The sequence below is a fragment of the Salvelinus namaycush genome, chromosome 19 (assembly GCF_016432855.1).
Source record: "Salvelinus namaycush isolate Seneca chromosome 19, SaNama_1.0, whole genome shotgun sequence".
NCBI classification, from domain to species: domain Eukaryota; kingdom Metazoa; phylum Chordata; class Actinopteri; order Salmoniformes; family Salmonidae; genus Salvelinus; species Salvelinus namaycush.
Window position 1 is genome coordinate 3,127,624 of NC_052325.1, and position 10,423 is coordinate 3,138,046.

Sequence of the window (10,423 nt, forward strand, 5' to 3'; positions counted from 1 at the left end):
CTGGTCTAAAGTAGTGCAGTATTTAGAGAATAGGGTGCCAATCGGGACGTATCCATGGAAACCCACAGCTGACAGTCAGTCCGCAGGGGAAAGTACAACTGATCACGCAGGCGTAGCTAATAAAGGCAGAAATAGTATTTCACAGCCTTACAGCTGACCGATGTTCATTTTGTTCTAGATGACATATTCTATGAGCGATGGTGCTAGTGATCTGTGTGTAAGTGCAGCTTAAATCTCAACTGTTGACCCAACCACCTTTAATTAACACACTTCTCATATTCTCACCTCCTCAGTATACACCGATGATACGTGTGTTAGTCATTCCTCAGTTACTGATGACTGTGTTGTCTCCCTCAGTACTGATACTGGTGTCACCTCGTTGAGACTGTGTTGTCACCTCAGTATTGAGACTGTGTGCTACCTCAGTATGATGACTTGTGTTGTCTACCTCAGTACTGATGACTTGGTTGTCTACCTCAGTACTGATGACTGTGTTGTTCTACATCAGTACTGATGTCTGTGTTGTCTCCTCAGTACTGATGACTGTGTGTTCTACTCAGTACTGATGACTGGGTTCTACCTCAGTATGATGACGTGTTGTCTACCTCAGTATATACACTGAGACGGTGTGGTCTCCCAGTACTGATGACTGTGTTGTCTACCTCAGTACCGATGACTGTTTGTTGGTCAGTTCTGAGGACTGGTTGTCTCTCAGTACTGATGACGTGTTGTACCTAGTCAGTAATGTAGACTGTGTTGTCTACCTCAGTACTGATGACTGTGTTGTTCTAACCTCGTACGATGACGGTGTTGTCTCCACTCAGTACTGATGACTGTGTGTGTCTACCTCGAGTACTGATGACTGTGTTGTCTACCCTCAGTATAACTGAGACTGTGGTTGTCTACATCAGTATTGATGACTGTGTTGTCTACACAGTATACTGATGACGGTGTGTCCCCAGTACTGAGACGTTGTTGGTCTACCTCATTACTGATGACTGTGTGTCTCCCTCAGTACAGATGACTGTGTGTGTCTACCTCAGTACTGAGACTGTGTGTCTCACCTCATATGCTACTGATGACTGTGTACCTGTATACCTCATACATGATTGATCTGTGTTTGTCTACCTCAGTACTGATGACGTGTGTTGTCTACCTAGTACTGATGACTGTGTTGTCTACCTCAGTATTAGATGATGACTGTGTTGTCTACCTCAGTACTGATGACTGTGTTGTCTACCTCAGTACTGATGACTGTGTTGTCTCCCTCAGTACTGATGACTGTGTTGTCTACCTCAGTACTGATGACTGTGTTGTCTACCTCAGTACTGATGACTGTGTTGTCTACCTCAGTATTGATGACTGTGTTGTCCCTCAGTACTGATGACTGTGTTGTCTCCGACTCAGTAACTGATGACTGTGTTGTCTCCTCCAGTACTGATGACGTGTTGTCTACCTCAGTTACTTGAATGACTTGTGTCTACCTCAGTATGGATTACTTTGTTGAGGCGAGTTACCGGCCCGCCTCTCTAACCTCGAGGCTACAGGCGAGTTACCGCTCCTCTCTAACCTCGAGGCTACCGGCGAGTTACCGGCCCGCCTCTCTAACCTCGAGGCTACCGGCGAGTTACCGCCCGCTTCTCTAACCTCGAGGCTACAGGCTAGTTACCGCCGCTTCTCTAACCTCGAGGCTACAGGCGAGTTACCGGCCCGCCTCTCTAACTCGAGGCTACAGGCGAGTTACCGGCCCGCCTCTCTAAACCTCGAGGCTACAGGCGAGTTACCGGCCCGCCTCTCTAACCTCGAGGCTACAGGCGAGTACCCGGCCCGCCTCTCTAACCTCGAGGCTACAGGCGAGTACCCGGCCGCCTCTCTAACCTCGAGGCTACAGGCGAGTACCCGGCCCGCTTCTCTAACCTCGAGGCTACAGGCTAGTACCGGCCCGCTTCTCTAACCTCGAGGCTACAGGCGAGTTACCGGCCCGCTCTCTAACCTCGAGGCTACAGGCGAGTTTCCGGCCCCCTCTCTAACCTCGAGGCTACAGGCGAGTTACCGGCCCGCCTCTCTAACCTCGAGGCTACAGGCGATACCCGGCCCGCCTCTCTAACCTCGAGGCTACAGGCGAGTACCCGGCCCGCCTCTCTAACCTCGAGGCTACAGGCTAGTTACCGGCCGCTTCTCTAACCTCGAGGCTACAGGCGAGTACCGCCCGCCTCTCTAACCTCGAGGCTACAGGCGAGTACCCGGCCCGCCTCTCTAACCTCGAGGCTACAGGCGAGTTACCGGCCCGTCTCTCTAACCTCGAGGCTACAGGCGAGTACCGGCCCGCCTCTCTAACCTCGAAGCTAAGGCGAGTTACCGGCCCGCCTCTCTAACCTCGAGGCTACAGGCGAGTTACCGGCCCGCCTCTCTAACCTCGAGGCTACCGGCGAGTTTACCGGCTCGTCCTCTCTAACCGCGAGGCTACCGGCGAGTTACCGGCCCCCTCTCTAACCTCGAGGCTACCGGCGAGTTACCGGCCCGCTTCTAACCTCGAGGCTACAGGCTAGTTACCGGCCCGCTTCTCTAACCTCGAGGCTACAGGCGAGTTACCGGCCCGCCTCTCTAACCTCGTGGCTACAGGCGAGTTACCGGCCCGCCTCTCTAACCTCGAGGCTACCGGCGAGTTACCGGCCCGCCTCTCTAACCTCGAGGCTACAGGCGAGTACCCGGCCCGCCTCTCTACCTCGAGGCTACAGGCGAGTACCCGGCCCGCCTCTCTAACCTCGAGGCTACAGGCGAGTACCCGGCCCGCTTCTCTAACCTCGAGGCTACAGGCTAGTTACCGGCCCGCTTCTCTAACCTCGAGGCTACAGGCGGGTTACCGGCCCGCCTCTCTAACCTCGAGGCTACAGGCGAGTTACCGGCCCGCCTCTCTAACCTCGAGGCTACCGGCGAGTTACCGGCCCGCCTCTCTAACCTCGAGGCTACAGGCGAGTACCCGGCCCGCCTCTCTAACCTCGAGGCTACAGGCGAGTACCTGGCCCGCCTCTCTAACCTCGAGGCTACAGGCTAGTTACCGGCCCGCTTCTCTAACCTCGAGGCTACAGGCGAGTTACCGGCCCGCCTCTCTAACCTCGAGGCTACCGGCGAGTTACCGGCCCGCCTCTCTAACCTCGAGGCTACAGGCGAGTTACCGGCCCGTCTCTCTAACCTCGAGGCTACAGGCGAGTTACCGGCCCGCCTCTCTAACCTCGAGGCTACCGGCGAGTTACCGGCCCGCCTCTCTAACCTCGAGGCTACAGGCGAGTTACCGGCCCGCCTCACTAACCTCGAGGCTACCGGCGAGTTACCGGCCCGCTTCTCTAACCTCGAGGCTACAGGCTAGTTACCGGCCCGTCTCTCTAACCTCGAGGCTACAGGCGAGTTACCGGCCCGTCTCTCTAACCTCGAGGCTACAGGCGAGTTACCGGCCCGCTTCTCTAACCTCGAGGCTACCGGCGAGTTACCGGCCCGCCTCTCTAACCTCGAGGCTACAGGCGAGTTACCGGCCCGCCTCTCTAACCTCGAGGCTACCGGCGAGGTACCGGCTCGTCTCTCTAACCGCGAGGCTACCGGCGAGTTACCGGCCCGCCTCTCTAACCTCGAGGCCACCGGCGAGTTACCGGCCCGCTTCTCTAACCTCGAGGCTACAGGCTAGCTACCGGCCCGCTTCTCTAACCTCGAGGCTACAGGCGAGTTACCGGCCCGCCTCTCTAACCTCGAGGCTACAGGCGAGTTACCGGCCCGCCTCTCTAACCTCGAGGCTACCGGCGAGTTACCGGCCCGCCTCTCTAACCTCGAGGCTACAGGCGAGTACCCGGCCCGCCTCTCTAACCTCGAGGCTACAGGCGAGTACCCGGCCCGACTCTCTAACCTCGAGGCTACAGGCGAGTACCCGGCCCGCTTCTCTAACCTCGAGGCTACAGGCTAGTTACCGGCCCGCTTCTCTAACCTCGAGGCTACAGGCGAGTTACCGGCCCGCCTCTCTAACCTCGAGGCTACAGGCGAGTTACCGGCCCGCCTCTCTAACCTCGAGGCTACCGGCGAGTTACCGGCCCGCCTCTCTAACCTCGAGGCTACAGGCGAGTACCCGGCCCGCCTCTCTAACCTCGAGGCTACAGGCGAGTACCCGGCCCGCCTCTCTAACCTCGAGGCTACAGGCTAGTTACCAGCCCGCTTCTCTAACCTCGAGGATACAGGCGAGTTACCGGCCCGCCTCTCTAACCTCGAGGCTACCGGCGAGTTACCGGCCCGCCTCTCTAACCTCGAGGCTACAGGCGAGTTACCGGCCCGCCTCTCTAACCTCGAGGCTACCGGCGAGTTACCGGCCCACCTCTCTAACCTCGAGGCTACAGGCGAGTTACCGGCCCGCTTCTCTAACCTCGAGGCTACAGGCGAGTTACCGGCCCGCCTCTCTAACCTCGAGGCCACCGGCGAGTTACCGGCCCGTCTCTCTAACCTCGAGGCTACAGGCGAGTTACCGGCCCGCCTCTCTAACCTCGAGGCTACAGGCGAGTTACCGGCCAGCCTCTCTAACCTCGAGGCTACAGGCGAGTTACCGGCCCGCCTCTCTAACCTCGAGGCCACCGGCGAGTTACCATCCCGTCTCTCTAACCTCGAGGCTACAGGCGAGTTACCGGCCCGCCTCTCTAACCTCGAGGCTACAGGCGAGTTACCGGCCCGCCTCTCTAACCTCGACGCTACAGGCGAGTTACCGGCCCGCCTCTCTAACCTCGAGGCTACAGGCGAGTTACCGGCCCGCCTCTCTAACCTCGAGGCTACCGGCGAGTTACCGGCCCGCCTCTCTAACCTCGAGGCTACAGGCGAGTTACCGGCCCGCTTCTCTAACCTCGAGGCTACCGGCGAGTTACCGGCCCGTCTCTCTAACCTCGAGGCTACCGGCGTGTTACCGGCCCGCTTCTCTAACCTCGAGGCTACAGGCGAGTTACCGGCCCGCTTCTCTAACCTCGAGGCTACAGGCGAGTTACCGGCCCGCTTCTCTAACCTCGAGGCTACAGGCGAGTTACCGGCCCGCCTCTCTAACCTCGAGGCTACAGGCGAGTTACTGGCCCGCCTCTCTAACCTCGAGGCTACCGGCGAGTTACCGGCCCGCCTCTCTAACCTCGAGGCTACAGGCGAGTACCCGGCCCGCCTCTCTAACCTCGAGGCTACCGGCGAGTTACCGGCCCACCTCTCTAACCTCGAGGCTACAGGCGAGTTACCGGCCCGCTTCTCTAACCTCGAGGCTACAGGCGAGTTACCGGCCCGCCTCTCTAACCTCGAGGCCACCGGCGAGTTACCGGCCCGTCTCTCTAACCTCGAGGCTACAGGCGAGTTACCGGCCCGCCTCTCTAACCTCGAGGCTACAGGCGAGTTACCGGCCAGCCTCTCTAACCTCGAGGCTACAGGCGAGTTACCGGCCCGCCTCTCTAACCTCGAGGCCACCGGCGAGTTACCATCCCGTCTCTCTAACCTCGAGGCTACAGGCGAGTTACCGGCCCGCCTCTCTAACCTCGAGGCTACAGGCGAGTTACCGGCCCGCCTCTCTAACCTCGACGCTACAGGCGAGTTACCGGCCCGCCTCTCTAACCTCGAGGCTACAGGCGAGTTACCGGCCCGCCTCTCTAACCTCGAGGCTACCGGCGAGTTACCGGCCCGCCTCTCTAACCTCGAGGCTACAGGCGAGTTACCGGCCCGCTTCTCTAACCTCGAGGCTACCGGCGAGTTACCGGCCCGTCTCTCTAACCTCGAGGCTACCGGCGTGTTACCGGCCCGCTTCTCTAACCTCGAGGCTACAGGCGAGTTACCGGCCCGCTTCTCTAACCTCGAGGCTACAGGCGAGTTACCGGCCCGCTTCTCTAACCTCGAGGCTACAGGCGAGTTACCGGCCCGCCTCTCTAACCTCGAGGCTACAGGCGAGTTACTGGCCCGCCTCTCTAACCTCGAGGCTACCGGCGAGTTACCGGCCCGCCTCTCTAACCTCGAGGCTACAGGCGAGTACCCGGCCCGCCTCTCTAACCTCGAGGCTACAGGCGAGTACCCGGCCCGCCTCTCTAACCTCGAGGCTACAGGCGAGTACCCGGCCCGCTTCTCTAACCTCGAGGCTACAGGCTAGTTACCGGCCCGCTTCTCTAACCTCGAGGCTACAGGCGAGTTACCGGCCCGCCTCTCTAACCTCGAGGCTACAGGCGAGTACCCGGCCCGCCTCTCTAACCTCGAGGCTACCGGCGAGTTACCGGCCCTCCTCTCTAACCTCGAGGCTACAGGCGAGTACCCGGCCCGCCTCTCTAACCTCGAGGCTACAGGCGAGTTACCGGCCCGCCTCTCTAACCTCGAGGCTACAGGCGAGTTACCGGCCCGCCTCTCTAACCTCGAGGCTACAGGCGAGTACCCGGCCCGCCTCTCTAACCTCGAGGCTACAGGCGAGTACCCGGCCCGCCTCTCTAACCTCGAGGCTACAGGCGAGTACCCGGCCCGCTTCTCTAACCTCGAGGCTACAGGCTAGTTACCGGCCCGCTTCTCTAACCTCGAGGCTACAGGCGAGTTACCGGCCCGCCTCTCTAACCTCGAGGCTACAGGCGAGTTACCGGCCCGCCTCTCTAACCTCGAGGCTACCGGCGAGTTACCGGCCCGCCTCTCTAACCTCGAGGCTACAGGCGAGTACCCGGCCCGCCTCTCTAACCTCGAGGCTACAGGCGAGTACCCGGCCCGCCTCTCTAACCTCGAGGCTACAGGCTAGTTACCGGCCCGCTTCTCTAACCTCGAGGCTACAGGCGAGTTACCGGCCCGCCTCTCTAACCTCGAGGCTACAGGCGAGTACCCGGCCCGCCTCTCTAACCTCGAGGCTACAGGCGAGTTACCGGCCCGTCTCTCTAACCTCGAGGCTACAGGCGAGTTACCGGCCCGCCTCTCTAACCTCGAAGCTACCTGCGAGTTACCGGCCCGCCTCTCTAACTTCGAGGCTACAGGCGAGTTACCGGCCCGCCTCACTAACCTCGAGGCTACCGGCGAGTTACCGGCCCGCTTCTCTAACCTCGAGGCTACAGGCTAGTTACCGGCCCGTCTCTCTAACCTCGAGGCTACAGGCGAGTTACCGGCCCGTCTCTCTAACCTCGAGGCTACAGGCGAGTTACCGGCCCGCTTCTCTAACCTCGAGGCTACCGGCGAGTTACCGGCCCGCCTCTCTAACCTCGAGGCTACAGGCGAGTTACCGGCCCGCCTCTCTAACCTCGAGGCTACCGGCGAGTTACCGGCTCGTCTCTCTAACCGCGAGGCTACCGGCGAGTTACCGGCCCGCCTCTCTAACCTCGAGGCCACCGGCGAGTTACCGGCCCGCTTCTCTAACCTCGAGGCTACAGGCTAGTTACCGGCCCGCTTCTCTAACCTCGAGGCTACAGGCGAGTTCCCGGCCCGCCTCTCTAACCTCGAGGCTACAGGCGAGTTACCGGCCCGCCTCTCTAATCTCGAGGCTACCGGCGAGTTACCGGCCCGCCTCTCTAACCTCGAGGCTACAGGCGAGTACCCGGCCCGCCTCTCTAACCTCGAGGCTACAGGCGAGTACCCGGCCCGCCTCTCTAACCTCGAGGCTACAGGCGAGTACCCGGCCCGCTTCTCTAACCTCGAGGCTACAGGCTAGTTACCGGCCCGCTTCTCTAACCTCGAGGCTACAGGCGGGTTACCGGCCCGCCTCTCTAACCTCGAGGCTACAGGCGAGTTACCGGCCCGCCTCTCTAACCTCGAGGCTACCGGCGAGTTACCGGCCCGCCTCTCTAACCTCGAGGCTACAGGCGAGTACCCGGCCCGCCTCTCTAACCTCGAGGCTACAGGCGAGTACCTGGCCCGCCTCTCTAACCTCGAGGCTACAGGCTAGTTACCGGCCCGCTTCTCTAACCTCGAGGCTACAGGCGAGTTACCGGCCCGCCTCTCTAACCTCGAGGCTACCGGCGAGTTACCGGCCCGCCTCTCTAACCTCGAGGCTACAGGCGAGTTACCGGCCCGTCTCTCTAACCTCGAGGCTACAGGCGAGTTACCGGCCCGCCTCTCTAACCTCGAGGCTACCGGCGAGTTACCGGCCCGCCTCTCTAACCTCGAGGCTACAGGCGAGTTACCGGCCCGCCTCACTAACCTCGAGGTTACCGGCCCGCTTCTCTAACCTCGAGGCTACAGGCTAGTTACCGGCCCGTCTCTCTAACCTCGAGGCTACAGGCGAGTTACCGGCCCGTCTCTCTAACCTCGAGGCTACAGGCGAGTTACCGGCCCGCTTCTCTAACCTCGAGGCTACCGGCGAGTTACCGGCCCGCCTCTCTAACCTCGAGGCTACAGGCGAGTTACCGGCCCGCCTCTCTAACCTCGAGGCTACCGGCGAGGTACCGGCTCGTCTCTCTAACCGCGAGGCTACCGGCGAGTTACCGGCCCGCCTCTCTAACCTCGAGGCCACCGGCGAGTTACCGGCCCGCTTCTCTAACCTCGAGGCTACAGGCTAGCTACCGGCCCGCTTCTCTAACCTCGAGGCTACAGGCGAGTTACCGGCCCGCCTCTCTAACCTCGAGGCTACAGGCGAGTTACCGGCCCGCCTCTCTAACCTCGAGGCTACCGGCGAGTTACCGGCCCGCCTCTCTAACCTCGAGGCTACAGGCGAGTACCCGGCCCGCCTCTCTAACCTCGAGGCTACAGGCGAGTACCCGGCCCGACTCTCTAACCTCGAGGCTACAGGCGAGTACCCGGCCCGCTTCTCTAACCTCGAGGCTACAGGCTAGTTACCGGCCCGCTTCTCTAACCTCGAGGCTACAGGCGAGTTACCGGCCCGCCTCTCTAACCTCGAGGCTACAGGCGAGTTACCGGCCCGCCTCTCTAACCTCGAGGCTACCGGCGAGTTACCGGCCCGCCTCTCTAACCTCGAGGCTACAGGCGAGTACCCGGCCCGCCTCTCTAACCTCGAGGCTACAGGCGAGTACCCGGCCCGCCTCTCTAACCTCGAGGCTACAGGCTAGTTACCAGCCCGCTTCTCTAACCTCGAGGATACAGGCGAGTTACCGGCCCGCCTCTCTAACCTCGAGGCTACCGGCGAGTTACCGGCCCGCCTCTCTAACCTCGAGGCTACAGGCGAGTTACCGGCCCGCCTCTCTAACCTCGAGGCTACCGGCGAGTTACCGGCCCACCTCTCTAACCTCGAGGCTACAGGCGAGTTACCGGCCCGCTTCTCTAACCTCGAGGCTACAGGCGAGTTACCGGCCCGCCTCTCTAACCTCGAGGCCACCGGCGAGTTACCGGCCCGTCTCTCTAACCTCGAGGCTACAGGCGAGTTACCGGCCCGCCTCTCTAACCTCGAGGCTACAGGCGAGTTACCGGCCAGCCTCTCTAACCTCGAGGCTACAGGCGAGTTACCGGCCCGCCTCTCTAACCTCGAGGCCACCGGCGAGTTACCATCCCGCCTCTCTAACCTCGAGGCTACAGGCGAGTTACCGGCCCGCCTCTCTAACCTCGAGGCTACAGGCGAGTTACCGGCCCGCCTCTCTAACCTCGACGCTACAGGCGAGTTACCGGCCCGCCTCTCTAACCTCGAGGCTACAGGCGAGTTACCGGCCCGCCTCTCTAACCTCGAGGCTACCGGCGAGTTACCGGCCCGCCTCTCTAACCTCGAGGCTACAGGCGAGTTACCGGCCCGCTTCTCTAACCTCGAGGCTACCGGCGAGTTACCGGCCCGTCTCTCTAACCTCGAGGCTACCGGCTTGTTACCGGCCCGCTTCTCTAACCTCGAGGCTACAGGCGAGTTACCGGCCCGCTTCTCTAACCTCGAGGCTACAGGCGAGTTACCGGCCCGCTTCTCTAACCTCGAGGCTACAGGCGAGTTACCGGCCCGCCTCTCTAACCTCGAGGCTACAGGCGAGTTACTGGCCCGCCTCTCTAACCTCGAGGCTACCGGCGAGTTACCGGCCCGCCTCTCTAACCTCGAGGCTACAGGCGAGTACCCGGCCCGCCTCTCTAACCTCGAGGCTACAGGCGAGTACCCGGCCCGCCTCTCTAACCTCGAGGCTACAGGCGAGTACCCGGCCCGCTTCTCTAACCTCGAGGCTACAGGCTAGTTACCGGCCCGCTTCTCTAACCTCGAGGCTACAGGCGAGTTACCGGCCCGCCTCTCTAACCTCGAGGCTACAGGCGAGTACCCGGCCCGCCTCTCTAACCTCGAGGCTACCGGCGAGTTACCGGCCCTCCTCTCTAACCTCGAGGCTACAGGCGAGTACCCGGCCCGCCTCTCTAACCTCGAGGCTACAGGCGAGTTACCGGCCCGCCTCTCTAACCTCGAGGCTACAGGCGAGTTACCGGCCAGCCTCTCTAACCTCGAGGCTACAGGCGAGTTACCGGCCCGCCTCTCTAACCTCGAGGCCACCGGCGAGTTACCGGC